The sequence below is a fragment of the Schistocerca americana genome, chromosome 10, assembly GCF_021461395.2.
Source record: "Schistocerca americana isolate TAMUIC-IGC-003095 chromosome 10, iqSchAmer2.1, whole genome shotgun sequence".
Taxonomy (NCBI): domain Eukaryota; kingdom Metazoa; phylum Arthropoda; class Insecta; order Orthoptera; family Acrididae; genus Schistocerca; species Schistocerca americana.
Window position 1 is genome coordinate 142,290,024 of NC_060128.1, and position 26,743 is coordinate 142,316,766.

A 26,743-nucleotide genomic window follows, 5' to 3' on the forward strand; every position below is an offset into this window, starting at 1 on the left:
GACTCGAACGGGTAAAGGTCCGCTGACAAATGCAGCTGTGGCGAGAATGATTTCGAAGTTCGAAGCCACGGGTTGTTTAAACGATAGACCCCGTAGTGGCCGACCGAGCACAAGGCGTAGACAGTTCAGGAAGAAATGGAGACTAGCGGGTTCATCTATGCACGGGGAAGTCAGCGCTCGTGCAGTCGTACGTCGCACCGGCATTCCATACACTACTGTTTGGTTGGCACTGAGGCGTACCCTCCGATGCTATCCGTACAAAATTCATCGGCATCATGAACTGTTACCTGGCGATTTAGTGAAGCGGAGGGCATTTGCGGTGTGGGCGTTTCAAAAGATTGCGGTAGATGATGATGGGTTGAGTAACATGTTGTGGACCGACGAAGCTCATTTCACGCTCCGAGGGTCTGACGACGTGCACAATTGCAGAATTTGGGCTACCGAAAATCCTAGAACGGTCGTGGAAACCCCATTGCACGACGAGAAAGTCACGGTATGGGTTGGATTTACCACATCTACGGTTATCCGACCTTTTTTCTTCAAGGAAATGCGTGGTTCTGGATTTGTAACTGCTACCGTGACGGGTGAGAGGTACGCCGATATGTTTGTTATAGAATCGCGTCATCCCCAGCCTGGCTGATAAACACCTGCTGGAACGTACGATGTTCATGGAGGATGGCGCTCCACCCCATATTGCTAGACGCGTGAAAGATCTTTTGCGCGCATCGTTTGGTGATTATTGTGTGCTCAGCCGCCACTTTCGTCATGCTTGGCCTCTCAGGTTCCCAGACCTCAGTTCGTGCGATTATTGGCTTTGGGGTTACCTGAAGTCGTAAGTGTATCGTGATCGACCGACATCTCTAGGGATGCTGAAAGACAACATCCCACGCCGATGGCTCACCATTACTCCGGACATGCTTTACAGTGCTGTTTTCAATATTATTCCTCGACTACAGCTATTGTTGAGGAATGATGGTGGACATATTGAGCAGGTCCTCTAAAGACCATCATCTTTGCTTTGTCTTACTTTGTTATGCTACTTCTTGCTATTCTGATCAGATGAAGTGCCATCTGTCGGAGATTTCTTGAACTTTTGTATCTTTTTTTGGTTCTAATAAAACCCCATGTCATTCCAAGCATGTGTGACAATTTGTACCTCTCTGTCTACATTATTCTGTGATTTATTCAGTTTTCAAATTTATACTGACTTTCTGATCAACCGGTACAACGAACAGTCACCAGATTCAGTCACTCCAGATGTTATCTATACGTTACGATAACGTAGACGTACTTGAAAATAGAAAACGGCTGTCGTAATGACCAATAAATGTTTAAAGCAGTGTTACTCGAACCTTTCTTATAATTTTTTCCTTGCTTTTTTACCAATGTCATCAAACCACCCATATACTGGTGGAAAGCCCCTTAGAAAAATTATAAATGACTATGCTTAAACTGACACACAGTACTTTTAGCGCAACGCAATCTGACTTTTAATAATCCCTACAAAAGAATGGCCCTGACTAACAATAATGTATACCTTTCATGAATCACTTACCTCACAAAAATCATCGTTACTCAAACTACTGCAATACAGCGAGCGCCACTACTGCCAGCTAAATAAAAGATTCAAACTACTGAAGTCACTAACAACTGATAGGCATAGTTAGCAAATGAAAGATTTTGATAGAGAACAAACAATGTATTTACCTTAATATTGTTCAAAAGTCATAATATATATATATCTCAGTCCATGACATCCAGTCTTAAAAATTTACTGTCTCTGATGGACACACGTCCAGATCATCCGCTCTCAAAACTCCATTTCTCTCCCCACATCCACCACTGCTGGCGGCTCACCTCCAACTGCACAACGCTACGTGCTGTTCACATCTAACTGCCCACTACAATAGCGAATATTACAACAATGCCAACCAGCCAGAGACTGCACACATCACAGCCAGTGATTTTCATACAGAGCGCTACGTGACGTTACCAACACAAAAACCTAAAGAGGCTACTTACACTGGCCTTCGACGTACTGTATGTGTTGTTCTGTTTGTGGAGGACCATCTGAGCCAAAGAAACTCGATCGTAGGACGAGTCATTACGCATTTTACAAAAATCTCATTATGAAATTTACGAACAAAAGAAAAAAAATGGTTCAAATGGCTCTGAGCACTATGGGACTTAACAGCTATGGTCATCAGTCCGCTAGAACTTAGAACTACTTAAACATAACTAACCTAAGGACATCACGCAACACCCAGTCATCACGAGGCAGAGGAAATCCCTGACCCCGCCGGGAATCGAACCCGGGAACCCGACAAACAAAAGAACTAAAGAGTTTATAAAACAAAAATGTTGGGAGTGTGTACTACTGAAAAACACATTACAGATCAGAATTCTCAATTACTGCAAGAAACGCACACGCTGTATCCACTGGTATCTTAAACAACCCCCCTAGTCAGCCGTCATATACACATCCGTGTTCGGTTGTTCACGAGTGTGAGGCGGTGAGTGTACGCCTGCGACGTCTCCCGGAGCCCAGGCGCCTGTCGGTCTCTCGGCTGGCGTGCTGCTGTGGCCTGAAGCTGGTGACGTCACCGGCCCGCCGGCGCTAATGGTGACGGACGTGCGCTAACTGTCGCACCCCGCCGACTGGCACGCCGTGATTGAGCGGGCGCGACCCGAACACCCGGCCGTCGCGGCCTCGCTCCGACTCACACATTGGCGCCTGTCCTAGCGAAGCTCTGTCTCTCTAGTTCACTGGTCACTCTGCACAGTTGAACAAAACCCTTTTTCCAGAATCAGATTTCCACTCTGCAGCGGAGTGTGCGCTGATATGAAACTTCCTGGAAGATTAAAACTGTGTTCCCGACCGAGACTCGAACTCGGGACCTTTGCCTTTAGCGGGCAAGTGCTCTACCATCTGAGCTACCGAAGCACGACTCACGTCCGGTCCTCACAGCTTTACTTCTGCCAGTATCTCGTCTCCTAAATTGGTTCAAATGGCTCTGAGCACTATGCGACTTAACTTCTGAGGCCATCAGTCGCCTAGAACTTAGAACTAATTAAACCTAACTAACCTAGGGACATCACACACATCCATGCCCGAGGCAGGATTCGAACCTGCGACCGTAGCGGTCACGCGGTTCCAGACTGAAGCGCCTTTAACCGCACGGCCACACCGGCCAGCTCTCGTCTCCTACCTTCCAAACTTTACAGAAGCTCTCCTGCGAACCTTGCAGAACTACCACTCCTGAAAGAAAGGATACTGCGGAGACATGGCTTAGCCACAGCCTGGGGGATGTTTCCAGAATGAGATTTTCACTCTGCAGCGGAGTGTGCGCTGATATGAAACTTCCTGGAAGATTAAAACTGTGTTCCCGACCGAGACTCGAACTCGGGACCTCTGCCTTTAGCGGGCAAGTGCTCTACCAATCTGAGCTACCGAAGCACGACTCACGCCCGGTCCTCACAGCTTTACTTCTGCCAGTATCTCGTCTCCTACCTTCCAAACTTTACAGAAGCTCTCCTGCGAACCTTGCAGAACAATAGCACTCCTGAAAGAAAGGATACTGCGGAGACATGGCTTAGCCACAGCCTGGGGGACCCGGGTAGGAGACGAGATACTGGCAGAAGTAAAGCTGTGAGTACCGGGCGTGAGTCGTGCTTCGGTAGCTCAGATGGTAGAGCACTTGCCCGCGAAATACAAAGGTCCCCAGTTCGAGTCTGGGTCGGGCACACAGTTTTAATCTGTCAGGAAGTTTCAAAACCCTTTTTATTTAATTTTTCTATGAGTAACAGATTACATTGGAAACGGCCAGGAACTCTACTCGTGTGTGGATCTTGTGCGTGCGTGCGAATATCACTCCTCCGAGTGCACACTTACCCTCCTTCTACGCCACTATATGCGTCATACAGCTGTATTTCGTATTTCTCATTTCTCAACAATATACACTACTGGCCATTAAAATTGCTACACCACGAAGATGACGTAGTACAGCCGCGAAATTTAACCGACAGGAAGAAGATGCTGTGATATGCAAATGATTACCATTTCAGAGCATTCACACAAGGTTGGCGCCGGTGGCGACACCTACAACGTGCTGGCATGAGGAAAGTTTCCAACCGATTTCTCATACACAAACAGCAGTTGACCAGCGTTGCCTGGTGAAACGTCGTTGTGATGCCTCGTGTGAGGAGGAGAAATGCGTACCATCACGTTTCCGACTTTGATAAAGGTCGGATTGTAGCCCATGGCGATTGCGGTTTATCGTATCTCGACATTGCTGCTCGCGTTGATCGAGATCCAATGACTGTTAGCAGAATATGAAATCGGTGGGTTGAGGAGGGTTATACGGAACGCCGTGCTGGATCCCAACGGCCTCGTACCACTAGCAGTCGAGATGACAGGCATCTTATCCGCATGGCTGTAACGTATCGTGCACCTACATCTCGATCCCTGAGTCAACAGATGGAGACGTTTGCAACACAAGAACCATCTGCACGAACAGTTCGACGACGTTTACAGCAGCATGGACTATCAGCTCGGAGATCGTGGCTGCGGTTACCCTCGACGCTGCATCACAGACAGGAGCGCCTGCGATGGTGTACTCGACGACGAACCTGGGTGTACGAACGGCAAAACGTCATTTTTGCAGATGAATCCAGAATCTGTTTACAGCATCATGATGGTCGCATCCGTGTTTGGCGACATGGCGGTGAACGCACATTGGAAGCGTGTATTTTTCATCGCCATACTGGCGTCTCACCCGGCGTGATGTTATGGGGTGCCATTGGTTACACGTCTCGGTCACCTCTTGTTCGCACTGACGGCACTTTGAGCAGTGGACGTTACATTTCAGATGTGTTACGACCCGTGGATCTACCCTTCATTCTATCCCTGCAAAACCTTACAATTCAGCAGGATAATGCACGACCACATGTTGCAGGTCCTGTACAGGCCTTTCTGGATACACAAAATGTTCGACTGCTGCCCTGGCCAGCGCATTCTCCAGATCTCTCACGAATTGAAAACGTCTGGTCAATGGAGGCCGAGCAACTGGCTCATCACAATACGCCTGTCAGTACTCTTGATGAACTGTGGTGTCGTGTTGAAGCTGCCTGGGCAGCTGTAACCGTACACGCCATCCAAGCTCTGACTCAATGCCCAGGCGTATCAAGGACGTTATTACGGCCAGAGGTGGTTGTTCTGGGTACTGATCTCTCTGGATCTATGCACCGAAACTGAATGAAAATGTAATCACATATCAGTTCTAATATAATATATTTGTCCAATGAATATCCGTTTATCATCTGCATTTCTTCTTGGGGTAGCAATTTTAATGGCCGCTGGCGTACATACATTGATTTCCGCGGTTATTTCAGGCAGTGTTGCTTGTCTCTTAGCGTTGACAGCTCTACGCAAACGACGCTGCTCTCGGTCGTTAAGTGAAGGTCGTCAGCCTCTGCGTTGTCCGCTTGTGAGAGGTAGTGCCTGAAATTTGCTGTTCTCGGAACACTCTTGACAGTTTGGGTCTCGGAATGTTGGATTCCCTAACGATTTCCGAAAATGAATTTCCTATATGTGCAGCTCCAACCATCGTTTCGCTTCCAAAGTCTGTTAGTTCCCATCGTTCGGCCATTTGAACGTCGAAAACCATTTCACGTGCATCGCCTGAGTGGAAATGACAGCTCCGACAATGCATTGCCTTTTTATAAGTTGTGTACGTGATGCTACCGCCATCTATACTTGTGCATATCGCTATCCCATGACTTTAAATAATTATGGGCAATGAATTTTTCTTCCTTTCCCCTTACCTACCGTATCCAGTGAGCCTAATGGCTGGTAGCGTGCAGGTGTTTTTTACAGGAAGTGTGTCCCTGCTGTTTGGGAAACAGTTTCTGGGAGGATAAAGCTTCGGGCACGCCCCTTACGGCATCCTCGTATACAGCACGCAACACACAAGGGAAGCAGCCACTGTGTGAGACCATTAGTCCTCAGCGGTGAATTGTACCTGCCTCAGTCGTCCGCCCGAGTCATTTCTCAACAGACACTCCCCAGGGACACCCAGCCGTCGCCAGGGACACCGCCGAGATTTCTGCTAAACACGCAGGAGCCTCTCTCATCGCGATGACTGGTACGTGCATCAGAGTTTCACCCAGCCACATGCTGATGCCACTCCAGCCAGAAGACCCCTATACAGGAGGCAGTCATCGGCTCTGCCATTCCCTTCCTGACAGTTTAGATTGTGCATATGTGATGATTGTGATACGATTACCCTTTCAGTTGTCACATGAAGCCCAAAATTGGAGGTCTTAGAACCAGCGGAAATAGAGAGAGCTCCTATCGGAGTTCAAAGACTCATTCTACCTTTCTCAGCACCCTTAACATTCTCCCCGCCCAGCACTGTTGCCTCACTGTCAACTATATTCCCCTGCCACTGCGTCCCTCCCCTTCTCTCACACTTCCATTGTGCGAACATATTCTTGCCTTTTTTAACATGCAACTCACCTCAAACTCCCACAAGCTCCCCTAACTGTAACCCACACCCACCAGTCCATCGCTGTAGGTCCTTCATATCCATCCAGTCCCAATGGCCATCACTCATTCAGCCCAAGTCATTAACTCTTTATGTCTCTCTATCATTGTCTCGTGTGTCATGGCCACTCCCTACCGAGCGAGGTGGCGCAGTGGTTAGCACACTGGACTCGCATTCGGGAGGACGACGGTTCAATCCCGTCTCCGGCCATCCTGATTTAGGTTTTCCGTGATTTCCCTAAATCGCTTCAGGCAAATGCCGGGATGGTTCCTTTGAAAGGGCACGGCCGATTTCCTTCCTCATCCTTCCCTCACCCGAGATTGTGCTCCGTCTCTAATGACCTCGTTGTCGACGGGACGTTAAACACTAATCTCCTCCTCATGGCCACTCCCTCCTTCGTTCTGTCCTACTACTATAGTCTTCTCTCACTATCTCGCTCTCTCTTCTCACTGCCACTATCCCTCTCTTATCATATACTTTGTCTCCTATTATCACTGCCTCTCTTCTACTTTCTCTTTCTCTTTATTCCTTCATCCTCCCCCCCCCTCCCCATCCCTGCCACTGTTCTCTCACTGTCAGCTACATTCCCCTGCCACTGGGTCCCTCCCTTTCTCTCAAACTACCATTGTCTCCTTCTCTCTTTCTATAACACAACCACTGTCTACTATCTTCCCGCATTTATTACTTTTCCGTCTCTTTGCCACTGCGACTTTCTGTCACAATAGAAAAAAGCGCAGCCGGCCAGGGTGGCCGAGCGGTTCTAAGTGCTACAGTGTGGAACCGCGAGACCGCTACGGTCGCAGGTTCGAATCCTGCCTCGGGCATGGATGGGTGTGATGTCCTTAGGTTAGTTAGGTTTAAGTAGTTCTAAGTTCTAGGGGACTGATGACCTCAGATGTTAAGTCCCATGGTACTCAGAGCCATTTTGAACCAGAAAAAAGTGCACGCCAAAATTTTTGTGAAATTTTTTTAAAGCTACTCAGGAAGGCAGGAAAATCAGCTGGTACCCCATTTCTCATTCGGAGCCTGTCATTTACATAAACACGGAAAAATTCGCATTTTTTGTGCTTCGATAGGAGAATTTTTTCACTGACTCCCTTCTTTCCCCTGCTGCAACAGGTCATGTAACTCATATGAAAAGAAATATATCGTCCAGTTAAATTTAGATAGTTTACTTATGTGAAACTGAAATAATGCAAAACTAATTTTACACCTCGTATCGGATTTTACGTGCAAAAACATTTTGCATGTTCTTCAGTACTACAACATGTGGTTCCCAAATGATAACGGGGCCACTTTGCAGCACATTTCTCCGATGTTTTCGCCTCACGCCGGATTTTACGTGCGTGTTTCAGTGTGCAAGTACGGTATCTTTGAACCTCTGTTTCCCGGAAACAGATAAAGATATCGAGAAAATTTGCAAGGTTATTCCAGATCCTGGTCTTAGGAACATATCACTAAAATTTCAGACATTTTGTGTGCACAACCGTCTTGGCAGCCTCGGCTGGCTTTCATTCAGCTGCTGACGTCTAAATTACAGTAAAAGGACGAATTTCTTGGTGTTTTCGGGGAACCGTCCATGAACTAACGGTGCTTCCGTAAGCCACATCAAGTCCACCGGAGACTATATCAAATGCAAAAAGAACCAACCGATTTTCTCAGTTTGCCCAAGCAAGAGGAAGTTTCTCATATTCATAGTTTGATCTTGTGCCGTAGGATAGTGACACTAAGACGATCCTTCTGTTGGGTATGCAAATGGTCCCTAGCCCAAGGGATTCCCAAAACGCTTGAATCTACGTTTTCATGTCCGCCCCTGGTAGCTGAGTGGTCAGCGCGACGGAATGTCATACCTAACGGCCCGGGTTTGATTCCCGGCTAGGTCGGAGATTTTCTCCGCTCAGGGACTGGGTGTTGTGTTGTCCTTATCATCATCCTTTCATCCCCATCGACACGCAAGTCGCCGAAGTAACGTCATCTCGAAAGACTTGCACCAGGCGAACGGTCTACCCAACGGGAGGACCTAGCCACACGGCATTTTCATTTTTACGTTTTTATCACAGATAGAACCCGAGATATGAGCACCGGAAAATCCCGTTTTTATGTGTGTAGTTTTGAAACGTATTGCGTAAGCATGCTGTCGCATGACTGCGCATTAGAAAATCTTCTAAAATCACTCAACATTCGATAGGCATCTGGACCGCAGAAGATGCAGGTGAGATTCTGTAGAGGATATGCGAAAATATTAGCTCGCCTTCTAACAGCAGCTTGCCATAGATCACTGGACAGAGAAAGGGTACCAAGAAATTTGGAAGAAAGCGTAGGTGTTTCCCGCTTTCGACAAGGGTAGTTAGACAGTTGCGCTTGTGTGTAGACCTGTAACTCTGACAATCGGCTGTAGAATTCGGGAATGTTTTATGCTCACGCTTTACACCCTCCTGGGACAACAAACATTTCCCCTACAGAAATGAACCAGGACTACGGAAACGGAAATTTTGGAAAAAGCGCCGCAGACGAATGTCCCAGTTCATGATGTGTTCCTTGAATTCAGGAAGGATTCGCTGTAGTTCCGAATCGTCTTTTAGTGGACAAAATACGAGCTCACCGATCATCGAAACAAATTTGTCACTGGAATAATGAATTCCTTGCAAATAGAATTGAACTGACGAACGTAAAAGAAATTTATTGGGATCGCCTAGGAGTGTTATAGGGCCACTGCCACTTACAGTTTATACACCGACGGAAAAATATATACATATATATATTGTGTGTGTAACATATAAAGGGAAAACTTTGTCATGAAACATCTCAAAATGTTCCTTTCCGATGTACCTCAAATGTTTATACGTTATTGTAATAAACGTTTAGGCACATATATACATACTTAACGTTTTTAGCAAACAGAGAATATTTATTTATGTGTTGTTGGGTTGTGGTTAGAATACTACTACAGGACCTGAATTTACAGTAACAATAAACATGGCTGAAATCCAGTGGGAAGGGGAGGAGGTGATGGACAGAGGGGTGAAGGTAAATGGACAGAGACAACGGGAAGGAGGAGGTGAACAAACAGAGGGGTAAGAGAAGATGGAGAGAGAGGGAAGAAGGTAGACAGAAAAAGGGGGAAGCAGGAGGTGGAGGAAGAAAAGAGAAGGGGGAGATGGATAGAGACAGGTGAAAGACGGATATTATTACGTATACCCAATTCTCATACATACTAGAAACTTGTGTTTTCTCTTTTCTTTCTTTCCCAGCTTTGCCGGTTAAAGCTAGTCAAAAGTATAAAGATATTTATTACTGAAATTATGATTCAGTATCTTCCAATCAACATTATCATTTGTTAATAAATACGATATCGTAAAAAAAAGGAAGAATAATAGTATGCACTAATCCTATTACGCTAAAATCTCACCTACCGACGAACTCATAAATATTCTACATAAATATTTCCTACTTAGGGGAGTGCTCAGTGAGCTTTTAATCTTCAACGCCGTTTCTTCGTTTCTTTTTAATTATTTGTTTATTTATTTTTTAGAATTATGTCGTATAACGTTAGGAAACTGATGTGGCTGGAACAGCAAAACGCAATACAACAAAATGATTACCAGAATTCTCGTGTTTATCTCTTGCCCAACGTAAAGTCCCGAGCGACTGGAAAAAAAGCGCAGGTGACGCCTGTATATAAGAAGGGTAGAACGACAGATTCTCAAAATTACAGACCAATATCCTTAACATCGATTTGTGCAGGATTCTCGTACATATTCTCAGTTCGAATATAATGAATTTCCTTGAGACAGAGAAGTTGCTGTCCATGCATCAGCACGGCTTTAGAAAACATCGCTCCTGCGAAACGCAACTCGTCCTTTTTTCACATGATATCTTGCGAAGCATGTATGAAGGGTATCAGACGGATGCCATATTCCTTGACTTCCGGAAAGCGTTTGACTCGGTGCCCCACTGCAGACTCCTAACTAAGGTACGATCACATGGGATTGGTTCCCAAGTATGTGAGTGGCTAGAAGACTTCTTAAGTAATAGAACCCAGTACGTTGTCCTCGATGGTGAGTGTTCATCGGAGGTGAGGGTATCATCTGGAGTGCTCCAGGGAAGCGTGGCAGGTCCGCTGTTGTTTTCTATCTACATAAATGATCTTTTGGATAGGGTGGATAGCAATGTGCGGCTGCTTGCTGATGATGCTGTGGTGTACGGGAAGGTGTCGTCGTTGAGTAACTGTAGGAGGATACAACATGACTTGGACAGTATTTGTGATTGGTGTAAAGAATGGCAGCTAACTCTAAATATAGATAAATGTAAATTAATGCAGATGAATAGGAAAAAGAATCCCGTAATGTTTGAATACTCTATTAGTAGTGTAGCGCTTGACACAGTCACGTCGATTAAATATTTGCGCGTAACACTGCAGAGCGATATGAAGTGGGACAAGCATGTAATGGCAGTTGTGGGGAAGGCGGATAGTCGTCTTCGGTTCATTGGTAGAATTTTGGGAAGATGTGGTTCATCTGTAAAGGAGACCGCTTATAAGACACTAATACGACCTATTCTTGAGTACTGCTCGAGCGTTTGGGATCCCCATCAGGTCGGATTGAGGGAGGACATAGAAGCAATTCAGAGGCGGGCTGCTAGGTTTGTTACTGGTAGGTTTGATCATCACGCGAGTGTTACGGAAATGCTTCAGGAACTCGGGTGGGAGTCTCTAGAAGAAAGGGGGCGTTCTTTTCGTGAGTCGCTACTGAGGAAATTTAGAGAACCAGCATTTGAGGCTGACTGCAGTACAATTTTACTACCGCCAACTTACATTTCGCGGAAAGACCACAAAGATAAGAGAGATTAGGGCTCGTACAGAGGCATATAGGCAGTCATTTTTCCCTCGTTCTGTTTGGGAGTGGAACAGGGAGAGAAGATGCTAGTTGTGGTACGAGGTACTCTCTGCCACGCACCGTATGGTGGATTGCGGAGTATTTATGTAGATGTAGGTATCAGTGGAAGTTGAAAAATGCCAATTGGCACGTGTGATGTGTCCGGCAAAGATAGTGGAGACTCACACATCGACCTCAGACGGCAGCAGCTAAACCTTTCGCGACAGTCCTAGCCACAGAAGGAGTGTGGTGATCTCTGCCAGCGAAATACATTTTGTGACCTGCAAGAATCATTTAACTAGCGGGAACTTCTTCGTACTAGACAAGTGGTATTAAAGTAGGGCAGTGTGCACAATGGCGAAATACAGGAAATAAGGAGATCGCATTGTCCGTGTCTCTCGATTACGAGAGAGTTCACTGCCACCGATATGCGACGTAATTCTACTCGTCACACAATCAATTCTAGTTACGTAAGAGTATACAGTTTCATCGGGCGATTATCACTGATCTCGTGCCATTGTGCCAGCTATCAGAATAGAGATCATCCGACCGAAACAGTGCTAAGCGCACTAGTCGACCAGTAATCAAAAAATCGTATGACTAGATATCGTAAGCGATTAAACGTGACGGTGAGGAAAATGGCGTGAGAACTGTTTAATATAATACTGAAAGACTTCAGCCGTCTTATACTGCCAGTGCTGACTGAGTACTCGGTTCGGTAACATTATTTATGATCTCCGGCTTTATTACTAACTGATAGCAGAACTGATTATTTCTATGAGAGCAACAAGGTGTGCAAAAACAAACATAATCAGAGATAGAAAGGAAGGACAGCATGGTTAAAAATTCAACACGTATAAAATATTCTCGGACTTACTGCCGCGTCAGTTCTTGGTAACTGGGCAGTCATTCCCGACAGAGACGATGGTGGTAATCGTTGAAAACGACGTAGTAAGAAATCCGAGAATATTTTGTACACTGAAGAGCTACAGAAACTGGTATACCTGCCCAGTACTGTGTAGGCCCCCGCGAGCACGCAGAAGTGCCGCAACACGACGTGGCATGGACTCGACTAATGTCTGAAGTAGTGCTGGAGGGAAAGGGGACTGACACCATGAATCCTGCAGGGCTGTACATAAATCCGTAAAAGTAAGGCATCCCAGATATGCTCAATAATGTTCATGTCTGATGAGTTTGGTGGCCAGTGGAAGTGTTTAAACTCAGAAGAGTGTTCCTGGAGCCACGCTGCAGTAATTCTGGGAGCATGAGGCGTCGTATTGTCCTGCTGGTATTGCCCAAGTCCATCGGAATGCACATGAATGGATGCAGGCGATCAGACAGAATGCTTACGTACGTGTTACCCATCAGAGTCACATCTAGACGCATCTGGGGTTCCATATCACTCCAACTGCACACGGACCGCACCATTATAGAGCCTCCACCAGCTTGAACAGTCCCTTACTTACGTCCAGGGTCCATGGGTTCATGAGGTTGTCTCCATACCCGTACGCGTCCATCCCCTCGATACAATTTGAAACGAGACTCGTCCGACCAGACAACATGTTTCCAGTCATCAACAGTCCAGTGTCGGTGTTGACAGGCCCAGGTGAGGCGTAAAGCTTTGTGTCGTGCACTCATCAAGGGTACACGGGTGGGCCTTCGGTTCCGAAAGCCCATATCGACGATGTTTCGTTGAATGGATGGCCCAGCACTGAAATATCCAGCAATTTGCGGAAGGGTTGCATTTCTTTCACGCTGAACGATTCTCTTCAGTCGTCGTCGATCCCGTTCTTGCAGGATCTTTTTCCGGCCCAGCGATGTTAGAGATCTGATGTTTGATCGGAATCCTGATATTCACGGTACACTCGTGAAATGGTCGTACGGGAAAATCCGCAGTTCATGACTGTCTCAGAGTGGCTATGTCACGCCGCTCGAACGCCAACTATAACACCGCGTTCAAACTCACTTAAATGTTGATAAACTGCCATTGTAGCAGGAGTAACCGATCTAATAAGATTAAAAAACAGCCGACCAGTTGCAAAGGATAAAGTAATCTTTACCTAGGTTTCGATAGATTTAAATCTATCTTCTTCAGAAGGCGGCAGTATTACATTAACATTATTTTTATTTGTCTGACAAACCCTATTCTCAGGGCTATATTTTATTTGGACTAATGGAGCTATGCAGATGTTTGTAAAAACGACAATGACATATCGCTCCATGTTAATGTAATACTGCCGCCTTCTGAAGAAGATAGATTTAAATCTATCGAAACCTAGGTAAAGATTACTTTATCCTTTGCAACTGGTCGGCTGTTCTTTAATCTTATTACGTGGAACCGTTGCTGTTGCGCAGCTATGTTTAAAATACTGTAACCGATCTAACATTGCGCCAGATACTTGTTGTCTTATATAGGATTTGCTGACCGCATTGCCGTATTCTGCTTGTTTACGTAACTCTTTACTTGAATACGCATGCCTATACCAGTTTCTTTGGCGCTACAGTGTGTGTGTGTGTGTGTGTGTGTGTGTGTGTGTGTGTTCGTTTATGTGCGTGCATGTGCGCGTGCGCCCTTGTGTGTTGTTTGTGGGTACTGAACTGTGAGGTTAGCAACATTTTTATACAAATGAGTCGTCCCGAAAAAAGACGTTCTCAGAAACTGGGCAGTAAAGTTTTTATTTTCCAGTTCCTTTTTGCAAAGTTATTCTTTCTACATGCATGCGCATCAACTTTGTCGCTTTTTGTGTACACTCTAGAACGCGAAAGGCCACTCACCGTGTAGGAATTATAATGAAATCCAGACCTTTAGCTGCTTACAGGCATTGATAAGCACGAGGTCCCGGGTTCGAGTCCCGGTCTGGGCACACATTTTTCAACTGTCACAGGTTTTATACGTGACTTGTAAGTACTGTCTCTGTCTTGTATTGTTAGCCAGCACTCACACTTTTATACAAAAAATTTCTTTTCCCATAAATTTGTAATTATGTTATGGGCTACTTTAAACGTTTAAATTCTGATGAAGGCACTCTTAAAAGTGTTGGAACCTGGTTAATAAGACTAAAAACTGTGACCGAGCGCGCATTTGTTTCTATTTTAATTTATAAACGGTCACTGGAAAAAGCAGCCATGTTTAAGACTTTGTGTAGTGATAATGGTTTCAACGTCGTCCACTAAAAGATGGCGTCGTGGCGTAACTACTAAAGCACCATCTGTGTCTACCCTATGATAGGCAATGCTCACAGCCAGAAGGTTCAGTTCGATGCAGATCTCTCAAGCAAGCAGGCAACCATTCCACGGAGACGCACTCGTGTTTCCTTGAGCCAACTGAGAAACTCTGAAAGATGTTGTTTTGTAGGGCGGGCAACCTGAAAGAGGTAAAAATGTGGGCTTCCGAGTGGCGGGATGGTCCTTTCGGAGAATTGTGACCAAGTTGGGCGTGCTGCGTTAGCTCTGCAATGGTGCTGGTATCGATGATGTCGTGAACATTGTCACACCAGTAGACAAGGTTCTGGACGACCACGCAGCACAAACGCCCGCCAGGTTCGTCGTATTGTAAGGACATCAGCACAGGTAAGAGGGCTTATGAACACAGACGTGTCAACACGAACTGTTGCGAACCGGCTATTGGATTGGGTTGGATTGTATGGGGGAAGAGACCAAACAGCGAGGTCATCGGTCTCATCGGATTAGGGAAGTACGGGGAAGGAAGTCGGCCGTGCCCTTTCAATGGAACCATCCCGGCATTTGCCTGAAGCGATGTAGGAAAATCACGGAAATCGGGATGGCCAGACGCGGGATTGAACCGTCGTCCTCCCAAATGCGGAACCGGCTATTAGCAGTGGGAGTACTGGCACACACAGCTGTAGCCCGTGTTCCACTCACGTCACAGCATCGACACATACAGCTCGACTGGCGCCGTGATCTTAAGGGATGAAAGCAGACTCTGCCTGCACACAAGTGATGGTCGTTTGTGGGTACGGCGTAGAGCTGGTGAGTGCTGTCTCGTAGAGTGCATTAGTGCAAGACACATTGGCCCCATCCAACGTTATATGGTCTGGGGTGCTATAAGCTCTCGTTCACCTTTGCTGTCTCTGGAGGGGACGGTAACAAGCGCTCGGTACGTGCAGAATGTTCTTAGACCTGTTCTTTTACCATTCTTGAAGGTGATGTAGTGTTCCAACAAGATAACGCTCGACCTCGCGCTGCCCGTGAAACTCAACGGGCTCCGTAAGACTTGAAGCAACTTCCCTGGCCAGCACTATCGCCGGACATGTCTCCAATAGAGCAAGTGTGAGAAATGATGGGACGAAAAGTGACTCGTGCGACTAGTCAACCAACAATTCTTACAGAACCACCTGACCAGGTCGAGCAGGTGTGGCGTAACGTGCTTAGGACAGTATTCGCCACCTGTACGATCGACTGGATGCCAGAGTCAGCGCCAGCATTGCCGCCCATTGAGGCTACACGATTTACTAATATGGGTGTTTCAGCATGGGTCGATAACTGGTACCTCAGAGACACTGGTGCTATTGATCTATAAATGTAAGCATTTCCTGTATTCCATAAGCACTATTGGAAGAATAAATCTTGAGTGAATTGGAAACCTCTAAAACGGTGCACTAACTTTTTTTCCTTCAGTATACAGGGCGCTCCATTGATCGTGACCGGGCCAAATATCTCACGAAATAAGCATCAAACGAAAAAACTACAAAGAACTAAACTCGTCTAGCTAGAAGGGGGAAACCACATGGCGCTATGGTTGGCCCGCTAGATGGCGCTGCCATAAGTCAAACGGATATCAACTGCGTTTTTTAAAATACCCCACTTCATATTACATATTCGTTTAGTACGTAAAGAAATATGAATGTTTTAGTTGGACCACTTTTTTCGCTTTGTGACAGGTGGCGCTGTATTAGTCACAAACATGTAAGTACGTGGTATCACGTAACATTCCGCTAGAGCGGACGGTATTTGTTTCGCCATACGTTACCCCTGTTAAAATGGACCGTTTTCCAATTGCGGAAAAGGTCGATATCGTGTTGCTGTATGGCTATTGTGATCTAAATGCCCAACGGGCGTGTGCTATGTATGCTGCTCGGTATCCTGGACGACATGATCCAAGTATGCGGACCGTTCGCCGGATAGTTACGTTATTTAAGGAAACAGGAAGTGTTCAGCCACATGTGAAACGTCAACCACGACCTGCAACAAATGATGATGCCCAAGTAGGTGTTTTAGCTGCTGTCGCAGCTAATCCTCACATCAGTAGCAGACAAATTGCGCGGGAATTGGGAATCTGAAAAACGTCGGTGTTGAGAATGCTACATCAACATCGATTGCACCCGTACCATATTTCTGGGCACCAGGAATTGCATGGCGGCGACTTTGAACGTCGTGTACAGTTCTGCCACTGGGCACAACAGCAATTACGGGACTATGACAGATTTTTTGCACGCGTTCTATTCAGCGACGGAGCGTCATTCACCAGCAGCGGTAATGTAAACCGGCATAATATGCAGTACTGGGGAACGGAAAATCCAACATGGCTGCGATAAGTGGAACATCAGCGACCTTGGCGGGTTAATGTATGGGGCGGCATTATGGGAGGAAGGATAATTGTAACCCGTTTTATCGATGGCAATCTAAATGGTGCTATGTATGTATATTTCCTACGTAGTGTTCTACCGATGTTACTACAAGATGTTTCACCGCATGACAGAATGGCGATGTACTACCAACATGATGGATGTCCGGCACGTAGCTCGCGTGCGGTTCAAGCGATATTGAATAGCATATTTCATGACAGGTGGATTAGTTGTCGAAGCACCACACCATTGCCCGCATGTTCACCCAATCTGACGTCACCGGATTTCTTTCTGTGGGGAAAGTTGAAGGATATTTGCTATCGTGATCCACCGACAACGCCTGACAACATGCGTCAGCGCATTGTCAATGCGTGTACGAACATTACGGAAGGCAAACTATTCGCTGTTGAGAGGAACATCGTTACACGTATTGCCAAATGCATTGAGGTTGACGGTCATCATTTTGAGCATTTATTGCATTAATGTGGTATTTACAGGTAATCGCGCTGTAACAGCATGCGCTCTCAGAAATGATAAGTTCACAAAGGTACATGTATCACACTGGAACAACCGAAATAAAATGTTCAATTCATTTTAATTTAAAAAACCTACCTGTCACCAACTGTTCATCTAAAATTGTGAGCCATATGTTTGTGACTATTACAGCGCCATCTACCACAAAGCGAAAAAAGTGGTCCAACTAAAATATTTATGTTTCTTTACGTACTACACGAATATGTAATAGAATGGGGGTTCCTATTTTAAAAAAACGTAGTTGATATCCGTTTGACCTATGGCAGCACCATCTAGCGGGCCAACCATAGCACCATCTGGTTTCCCCCTTCAAGCTAGGCGAGTTTCGTTCTTTGTAGTTTTTTCGTTTGATGCTTATTTCGTGAGATATTTGGCCCGGTCGTTATCAATGGACCACCCTGGTTGCAACAGTGGTAACACCGATTCCCATCAGATCACCGTGGTTAATCGCTGCCGGGCTGGGCTAGCACTTGAATGGGTGACCATCCGGTCTGCCGAGTGCTGTTGGCAAGCGGGCTGCACTCAGCCCTTGTGAGACAAACTGAGGAGCTACTTGACTGAGAAGTAGCGGCTCTGGTTTCGAAAACTGACATACGGCTGGCAGCGCGGTGTGCTGACCACATGCCCCTCCATATCCGCATCCAGTGACGCCTGTGCGCTGAGGATGACACGGCGGCCGGTCGGTACCTTTGCCCCTTCATGGCCTGTGCGGGAGGAGAGTGTATATCGGAGTCACTTGCTGTTTTCTACAGTCGGTTGTGACTTTGCGCCGGGCGAATGATGGGCGATAAATGTAGGCTAAGATTTTTTTTGTGTTTCATTTGACGAAATGGCTCCTCCGAGTGGAATAACAGGAAGCGACGCCAGCGCCTCTCCAGTGCGGAGGTTCCCACGGCGCTGGCCGGAACACCGCCGTCTGGTCGCACGAGGATGAGCCACGCTTCCAGACAGACAGACGTACAGAACTGGTGGCTACCATGGCTCAGCGCCGCCCGGAATCCGCCGAGTCACCCGCGCGCCGACAGCGCCTGAGGTGACTGTGGCCACAGCCGTGATATATGGTCGGTCGCCGCCATCAGCTGTCCGCCGCGACAACACGCCGCCGCTCTGGTCCCCCGCTGGCTCGCCGGGGACCTCGGATTCCCTGGAAGCAGCCGAGGCTTTACGGAAGCCCTCTACGTTATTGGTGTTGCAGTCTTTATCACTACGTGCTTATTGCAGAGTGCGTCCTCTAGAAAATGGTTATTGTAGTCGCACAAGACATGTTCATACGATTCGGCGACATGAGGGAAAAAAAAACTGCTGTTCGTGTAAAAGCACTTCGTCTTCAGGCCACGAGTGGCTCGTCGGGACCATCCGACCGCCGTGTCATCCTCAGTTGAGGATAGGAGGGGCGTGGGGTCAGCACACCGCTCTCCCGGTCGTTATGGTGGTATTCTTGACCGAAGCCGCTACTATTCGGTCGAGTAGCTCCTCAATTGGCATCACGAGGCTGAGCGCACTCCGAAAAATGGCAACAGCGCAAGGCTGCTGGATTGTCACCCATCCAAGTGCCGGCCCGCCCAACAGCGCTTAACTTCGGTGATCTGACGTGAGCCGGTGTATCCACAGTGGCAATTCCCTTCCCCGGCGACATGGGAAAAGCGTTCGAAAATGTAAAGTGATGCAAGATGTCTGAAAATCTGAGAAGAGTAGGCAAAGAAGGGTAATATTCAGTGTCAGCTACACCTGCCCTCGCTTCGTTGTGACTCAGTCTGCTTCCATGGGAAAGAAAGAAAAGAGAAAGTACCCGTTTCTAATGCGAATGGGAATTGGATGAACGTCCTTCTCTCCCCTATCTCTGTCCATCTCGTCCTTCTCCTTTCTTTGTCCGTCTCCTTCTGCTTACCCATCTTTCCCGCCTCCCTGCCTTTCTCCATGAATCTTCTCCTCCCGCTCTCTCCATCTCTTACTGCACCCTCTCTCTCTCTCTCTCTCTCTCTCTCTCTCATATATATATATATATATATATATATATATGAGAGAGAGAGAGATTCTATATATATATATATATATATATATAGAATCTCCTCCTTCCCCTTTTCTATCTTCATTTTCTCCCACCCCACTGTCCATCTTATTTTGTCCCCCACTCTCTGACGTTGGCCCTTCACTATTGTTATTCAAAATTCAGATTCTGCAGCAGTATTGTTGTCATAGACCGATAACGCGTAAATAGATCTTTCCTGGCTGCTAACAGCATTGCACTGTATGTACTCTCTATCTGTCTAAATGTTTATTACAGTCACGCAGTTTGAAACAACTCGGAAAAGTAGATTTTGAAGCTTTTGGTAACTATGTTTTCCCTTTATATATACACTGAAGAGCCACAGAAACTGGTATACGTGTCTTACATAGTGTAGGGTCCCCGCAAGTGCTCAAAAGTACCGCAACACGACGTGGCATGGACTCAACTAATGTCTGAAGTAGTGAAAAATTAATGAATTACTGTGCTGATAAATCTCTTACATTATTTGATTTTCGAACAGCTGAGAAGAACTGAACGTACTCAGACAATTCGCTCTTTACCTATGCTGACCAACACTAAACTGACACACAATATTTTTAGCGCAACGCAATCTAACTTTCAATAATCCCTACAAAAGAATGGCCCTGACTAACAATAACCTATACCTTTCATGACTCACCTCACAAAAATCTTCGTTACTCAAACTACTGCAATACAGCGAGCGCCACTACTGCCAGCTAAATAAAAGGTTCAAACAAGGCACTAACTACTGATAGGCATAGTTAGCAAATGAAAGATTTTGATAGATAACAAACAATGTATTTATCTTAATAGTGTTCAAAAGTCATAATATATATAGCAGTTCATGACATCCATAATTACAAATGTACTGTTTCTGATGGACACATGTCCAGATCATCCGCTCTCAAATATCCGCCATCTCACTTCCCCACATCCACCACTGCTGGCGGCTCACCTCCAGCTACGCAACGCTACGCGCTGTTAACAGCCAACAGCCCGACACTACAATAGCAAACATTCCAACAATGCAAACCAGCCACAGACTGCACACAGCACAGCCAGTGATTTTCATACAGACCGCTACGTGGCGTTACCAATATAAAAACCTAAGCAGCCTACTTCCAGTAGTGCTGGAGAGAACTGACAGCATGATTCTCCAGCGCTGTCCATAAAGTCGTAAGAGTACGAGAGGATAAAGATCTGAACAGCACGTTGCAAGGAATCCCAAATATGCTCAACAATGTTCATGTCTGAGGAGTTCGGTGACCAGCTGAAGTGTTTAAATTCACAAGAGGGTTCCTGGAGGCACTCTGTAGCAATTATCGACCTTTGAGGTGTCGCATTGTCTTGCTGGAATTGCCCATCGGAATGCACAATGGACAAGAATGAATGAGGGTGATCAGACAAGATGCTTATGTTCGTGCCACCTGTCAGAGTCGTATAGCACTCCGTCTTCAGGCCACAAATGACCCATCGCGACCATCCGACCGCCGTGTCATCCGAAATGAGGATGCGGATAGGAGGGCGTGAGGTCAGCACACCGTTCTCCCGGTCGTTGTGATGGGCTTCTGTGACCGGAGGCGCTACTAGTCGGTCGAGTAGCTCATCAATTGGCATCACGAGGCTGAGTGCACCCCGAAAAATGGCAACAGCGCATGGACGCTGGATGGTCACCCATCCAAGCGCCGGCCACGCCCAGCAGCGCTTAACTTCGGTGATGTGACGGGAACCAGTGTATCCACTGCGGCAAGGCCATTGCCCATCTAGGCGTATCAGGGGTCCCATATTACTCCCACACCATTACAGAGCCTGCATCACCTTGAACACTTGAACAGCCCCTCCTGCCATGCAGTGTCCATGGCTACATGAGGTTGTCTCCATACCCGTACACGTCCATCCGCTCCATACAATTTGACACGAGACTGAGTCCGACCAGGCAATTTGAGGAAGGATTGCACTTCTGTCACCAATGATTCTCTTCAGTCGTCACTGGTCCCGTTCTTGCAGGATCTTTTTCCGGCCGCAGCGATATCGGAGATTTGAAATTTTACCGCATTCCTAATATTCACGGTACACTCGTGAAATGGTCGTACAGAAAAATCCCACACATCAGCGCTACCTCGGAGATGTTGTGTCCCTTCGCTCGTGCGCCGACTGTAACATGACATCCAAGCCCAATTAAGTCTTCAGAACTTGCCATTGTACCAGCACAAACCGACCTAATACGTGCGCCAGACACTTGTCTTATATAGGTGCTGCCGACCGCACCGCCATATTGTGCATTTTTTTTTCATACGCTTGCTTGTAACAATTGCTTTAGCGCGTCAGTATACAAGAAGGTGAGTCAAATGAAAACCTTAAATATTTTTTTAAAATATTATTTATTGTGCAGAAATGGTACAAAGCTGCATCACTTTTCAACATAATCTCCCCCACGCTCAATGCAAGTTCTCCAGCGCTTACAAAGTGCATTAATTCCTTTAGAAAAAAATTCTTTCGGTAGTCCGCGCAACCACTCATGCACCACTCTTCATCAGAACGGAACTTCTTTCCTCCCATTGCGTCTTTGAGTGGTCCAAACATATGGAAATCACTTGGGGCAAGGTCTGGTGAGTATGGTGGATGAGGAAAACACTCAAAATGCAGGTCTGTGATTGTTGCAACTGTTGTACGGGCAGTGTGGGACCTTGCATTGTCATGTTGCAAAAGGACACCTGCTGGCAGCAATTCACGTCGCTTTAATTTCATTGCAGGCCACAACTGACTTTTTAGGAGATCTGTGTATGATGCACTGGTGACAGTGGTCCCTCTAGGCACATAATGCTCCAAAATGACGCTTTTTTCGTCGCGAAAGAGAGTCAGCATAACCTTCCATGCTGATGGTTCTGTTCGAAACTTCTTTTGTTTTGGTGATGAGGAATGGCGCCATTCCTTTCTCGCTCATTTCTTTTCCGGTTTGTGGAAGTGAACCCAGGTTTCGTCCTCAGTAACGATTCTCGCAAAGAGGCCGTCACCTTCGCGTTCAAAGCGCCGAAGAAGTTCTTCACAAGCATCAACACGTAGTTCTCTCATTTCAGGAGTCAGCTGCCGTGGCATCCATCTTGCAGACAGCTTGTGAAACTGGAGCAGATCATGCACAATGTGGTGTCCTGACCCATGACTAATCTGTAAACATGCTGCAGTGTCATTCAGTGCCACTTGGCGGTTTTCCTTTAATATGGCTTCAACTGCTGCAATGTTCTGTGGAGTCACAACTCGTTGTGCCTGACCCGGACGAGGAGCATCTTCCACTGAAGTCACACCATTTGCGAACTTCCTACTCCATTCGTAGACTTGCTGCTGTGACAAACATGCATCACCGTACTGAACCTTCATTTGTCGATTAATTTCAATAGGTTTCACACCTTCACTACGCAAAATCCGAATAACAGAACGCTGTTCTTCCCTGGTGCAAGTCGCAAGTGGGGCGGCCATCTTTATACTGATACTTCAACGGTATGTGTGCATCTGCACTATGCTGCCGTCTACAGGCCATTCTGCACTTTGTTTGTAGCACGCTTACCTAGTTACAGGATCACGGCGCGAAATTTCGATTTGTTATCACAAATTTAAGGTTTTCATTTGACTCACCCTCATATATATATATATATATATATATATATATATATATATATATATATATATATATATATAAATCACAGTATACATAGATTTCAACGTTGTGTGGAAGTTTCAAAGCAATCGGTCAAGAAGTTTCAGAGGTGCACGATTTCGAACAGACAAGTATTTATATTTTTATTTATACTGATTTACGAGGGACTTTCAATAGCCGCATGTGATTAGCCGTGCGGTCTAAGGCGCCGCAGTCATGGACTGTGCGGCTGGTCCCGGCGGAGGTTCGAGTCCTCCTTCAGGCATGTGTGTGTGTGTTTGTCCTTAGTGTAATTTAGGTTCAGTAGTGTGTAAGCTTAGGAACTGATGACCGTAGCAGTTAAATCCCGTAAGATTTCACACACATTTGAACATTGTTTTTGGACATTCAGTATACAATGTAACACTTTTTCCTCAGCCAACTTCGGATGATTAAATGTGGAATATGTTGTGGGACATGTTGGAATATTCCAGCTCCAATCCCTATAGTTTCATGAAGTGCTGACCATTGGCAGCGCTATACGTAGTCTTGAAATTTTTGTCTGTAACGGAGGTGCGTTCCAGAGAGCTGTCATTGAGATTCTTTTGATGAAATACCAGATGATTAGAGATATTAGAAGGCACTTGCAGAATGTCTACAGAGCCATTGTAGTGAACAAAAGCACGGTGAGTCGTTGGTTGAGGCATCTGTCACCATTGCAACAAGGTCGTACCGAGCGGGGTGGCGCAGTGGTTGGACACTGGACTCGCATTCGGGAGGACGACGGTTCAATCCCGCGTCCGGCCATCCTGATTTAGGTTTTCCGTGATTTCCCTAAATCACTCCAGGCAAATGCCGGGATGGTTCCTCTGAAAGGGCACGGCCGCCTTCCTTCCGCATCCTTCCCTAATCCGATGAGACCGATGACCACGCTGTCTGGTTTCCTTCCCCAAACCAACCAACCAACCAACAAGGTCGCGTGAACCTGTCCGATCTCCATCGTGCCGGTCGACTGAGAACATCTGTGTCCCCTGCAATGTTCGAACGTGCGGACACTCTCATTCGAGGTGATCGATGGACCACAGTCAAATACCTGCTGCTATTCTCCCGTGGAGTTCCTTGAAAAATTAAGTTGATTCTTGTTGTATTGTTGATTGCGTTTATTTATGGATTAACTTTTTTCGGGTTCATAAACATTTTATGTTGTAATTTCATGTACTGACATGTTCCATGACCTTGGAGAATTGCTCCTCAATTTGGTCCTATGGAACTTGACGTGTAAATATGTAAATAACAACTGGACGTCTCTGCTGGTAGTGCTGACACACTCCTCCAACAGTTGTGTTACTCAAAGATGTGCTCTTTCTGGGGTCCTCGCTTCCTAACAGAAGACCATAAAGAGCAACAAAGAGCCAACTGTGTGGAAGTTACACCACATTTTCCAAGTTCTCATCCGTTCTCCCAAGTGTCCGCAGATGGTGAGGACATGGTACTTTACATGTTTACCACTCTCTTCAGAGTGATTTCCCTCACAACTTTGGACGAGGTGGTGTTGAAATTGCTTGAGCAAATATGTTCACCAAGTTTCAACCCAGGTATACATACTTTATTCAAGCTTCAAGTCCTTAGCCACATTCTAAGTGCACAGAGATCATTAGGTCATAGTACAGCATATGTGCGGTATAGATCGGTACCACCATCACTGGACTGGCGTCTCACAGTTTGCAATACAGTTTCCGACAGACACCATTGGCGACCATGTGGGGGAACCAATGACGCGCGCCCGCTGAGCCACGTCTCTTCAATCGTTTCTTGTAATTACTGGAGTTTATAGCAGTTTGTTGTTTTGTAAAGTTTCTTCGCAACGCTTGGAGAAACCTACAAAATTAAGTAAAGCACGTGCCCGTCTTCCCTATGATCACAGCAACTGCACTATTTCCATGATGCTACTCCAGGAGGGTGTTAAATGACTGTGCGCAACGGAAAATAATAAACGCTAAAATTAAGATTTGGCCCTGAAACTTCCTGGCAGATTAAAACTGTGTGCCCGACCGAGACTCGAACTCGGGACCTTTGCCTTTCGCGTGCAAGTGTTCTACCAACTGAGCTACCGAAGCACGACTCACGCCCGGTACTCACAGCTTTACTTCTGCCAGTACCTCGTCTCCTACCTTCCAAACTTTACAGAAGCTCTCCTGCGAACCTAGCAGAACTAGCACTCCTGAAAGAAAGGATATTGCGGAGACATGGCTTAGTCACAGCCTGGGGGATGTTTCCAGAATGAGATTTTCACTCGGCAGCGGAGTGTGCGCTGATATGAAACTTCCTGGCAGATTAAAACTGTGTGCCCGACCGAGACTCGAACTCGGGACTTTTGTCTTTGCAGGAGAGCGTCTGTAAAGTTTGGAAGGTAGGAGACGAGGTACTAGCAGAAGTAAAGCTGTGAGTACCGGGCGTGAGTCGTGCTTCGGTAGCTCAGTTGGTAGAGCACTTGCACGCGAAAGGCAAAGGTCCCGTGTTCGAGTCTCGGTCGGGCACACAGTTTTAATCTGCCAGGAAGTTTCATATCAGCGCACACTTCGCTGCAGAGTGAAAATCTCATTCTGGAAGATTTGGCCCTGTCTGACTACCCCCTGAAGCAGATCTTAGGATCTCTTAATGCTCTTTAACACATAAATTCCAACCTAAACAGAAATGAATGATTAAGGGAACTAATTATACTAAATGATAAACGTTGTTGCTGCTTATACATTTATTGTATATTAAAAACAATCTTTATTCCAAATGTTTATATTTCCTAACTAAAATTACTGATCCATTGAACAACTTTGCCCTTTTATTATGACTGTGCGATCTAATATAAATAACTCGAAAAGACTGACATCATCTATGTACCAAACACAAGAAGACACTACTTTTAAAGATGATCTACAATGGAGTGCAACGTCAGTGGAAATAAATCCTACAGGATCACAGCTGTTTAGCCTTATAGGCAAAGCAATGGTTCTCTTACGCGTCTGCGACGATGGAAGAACTCCAGCCACACATAAACTCTTTCAGACACTAGGTCGGCAGAAGGCGGTGCTCTGACTAATATACTCTAATACAGTCTTCTCCTCTCTGTGTTCTACAGACGAGAAACGCAAACTCCCAGCCACAAGGACGGAGTTCAGATAACGTCTTAACATAAGTATAGGCAGAAGGAGTGCCCTCAATCACTGAATGCTGCGTACTCAACGACGACTTCCAACCTGGATGCGAGGTCCAGAATCGTATAGGTTCGCAACAGTACAGTGCCTAACCGTTCTAAGTATAAAATCTCGTGAGAGCAAAGACAGCAAGTCCGTCCGTACCAACAAGAAGCTGATACTGAGCAACCGTCACACACGGGAGCTCAAAACGGAAGACCCTGTCTCTCCAGCGCCTGGCTTCCCAGGAAGTCTCGGCTCCCCACCATCGTAATTCCGAAAACGAAGCATATTCTCGAAACCAGGGAATATTCTCCCTCTCTACAGATTCTTCCAATCGCCGACCAACCATATTTT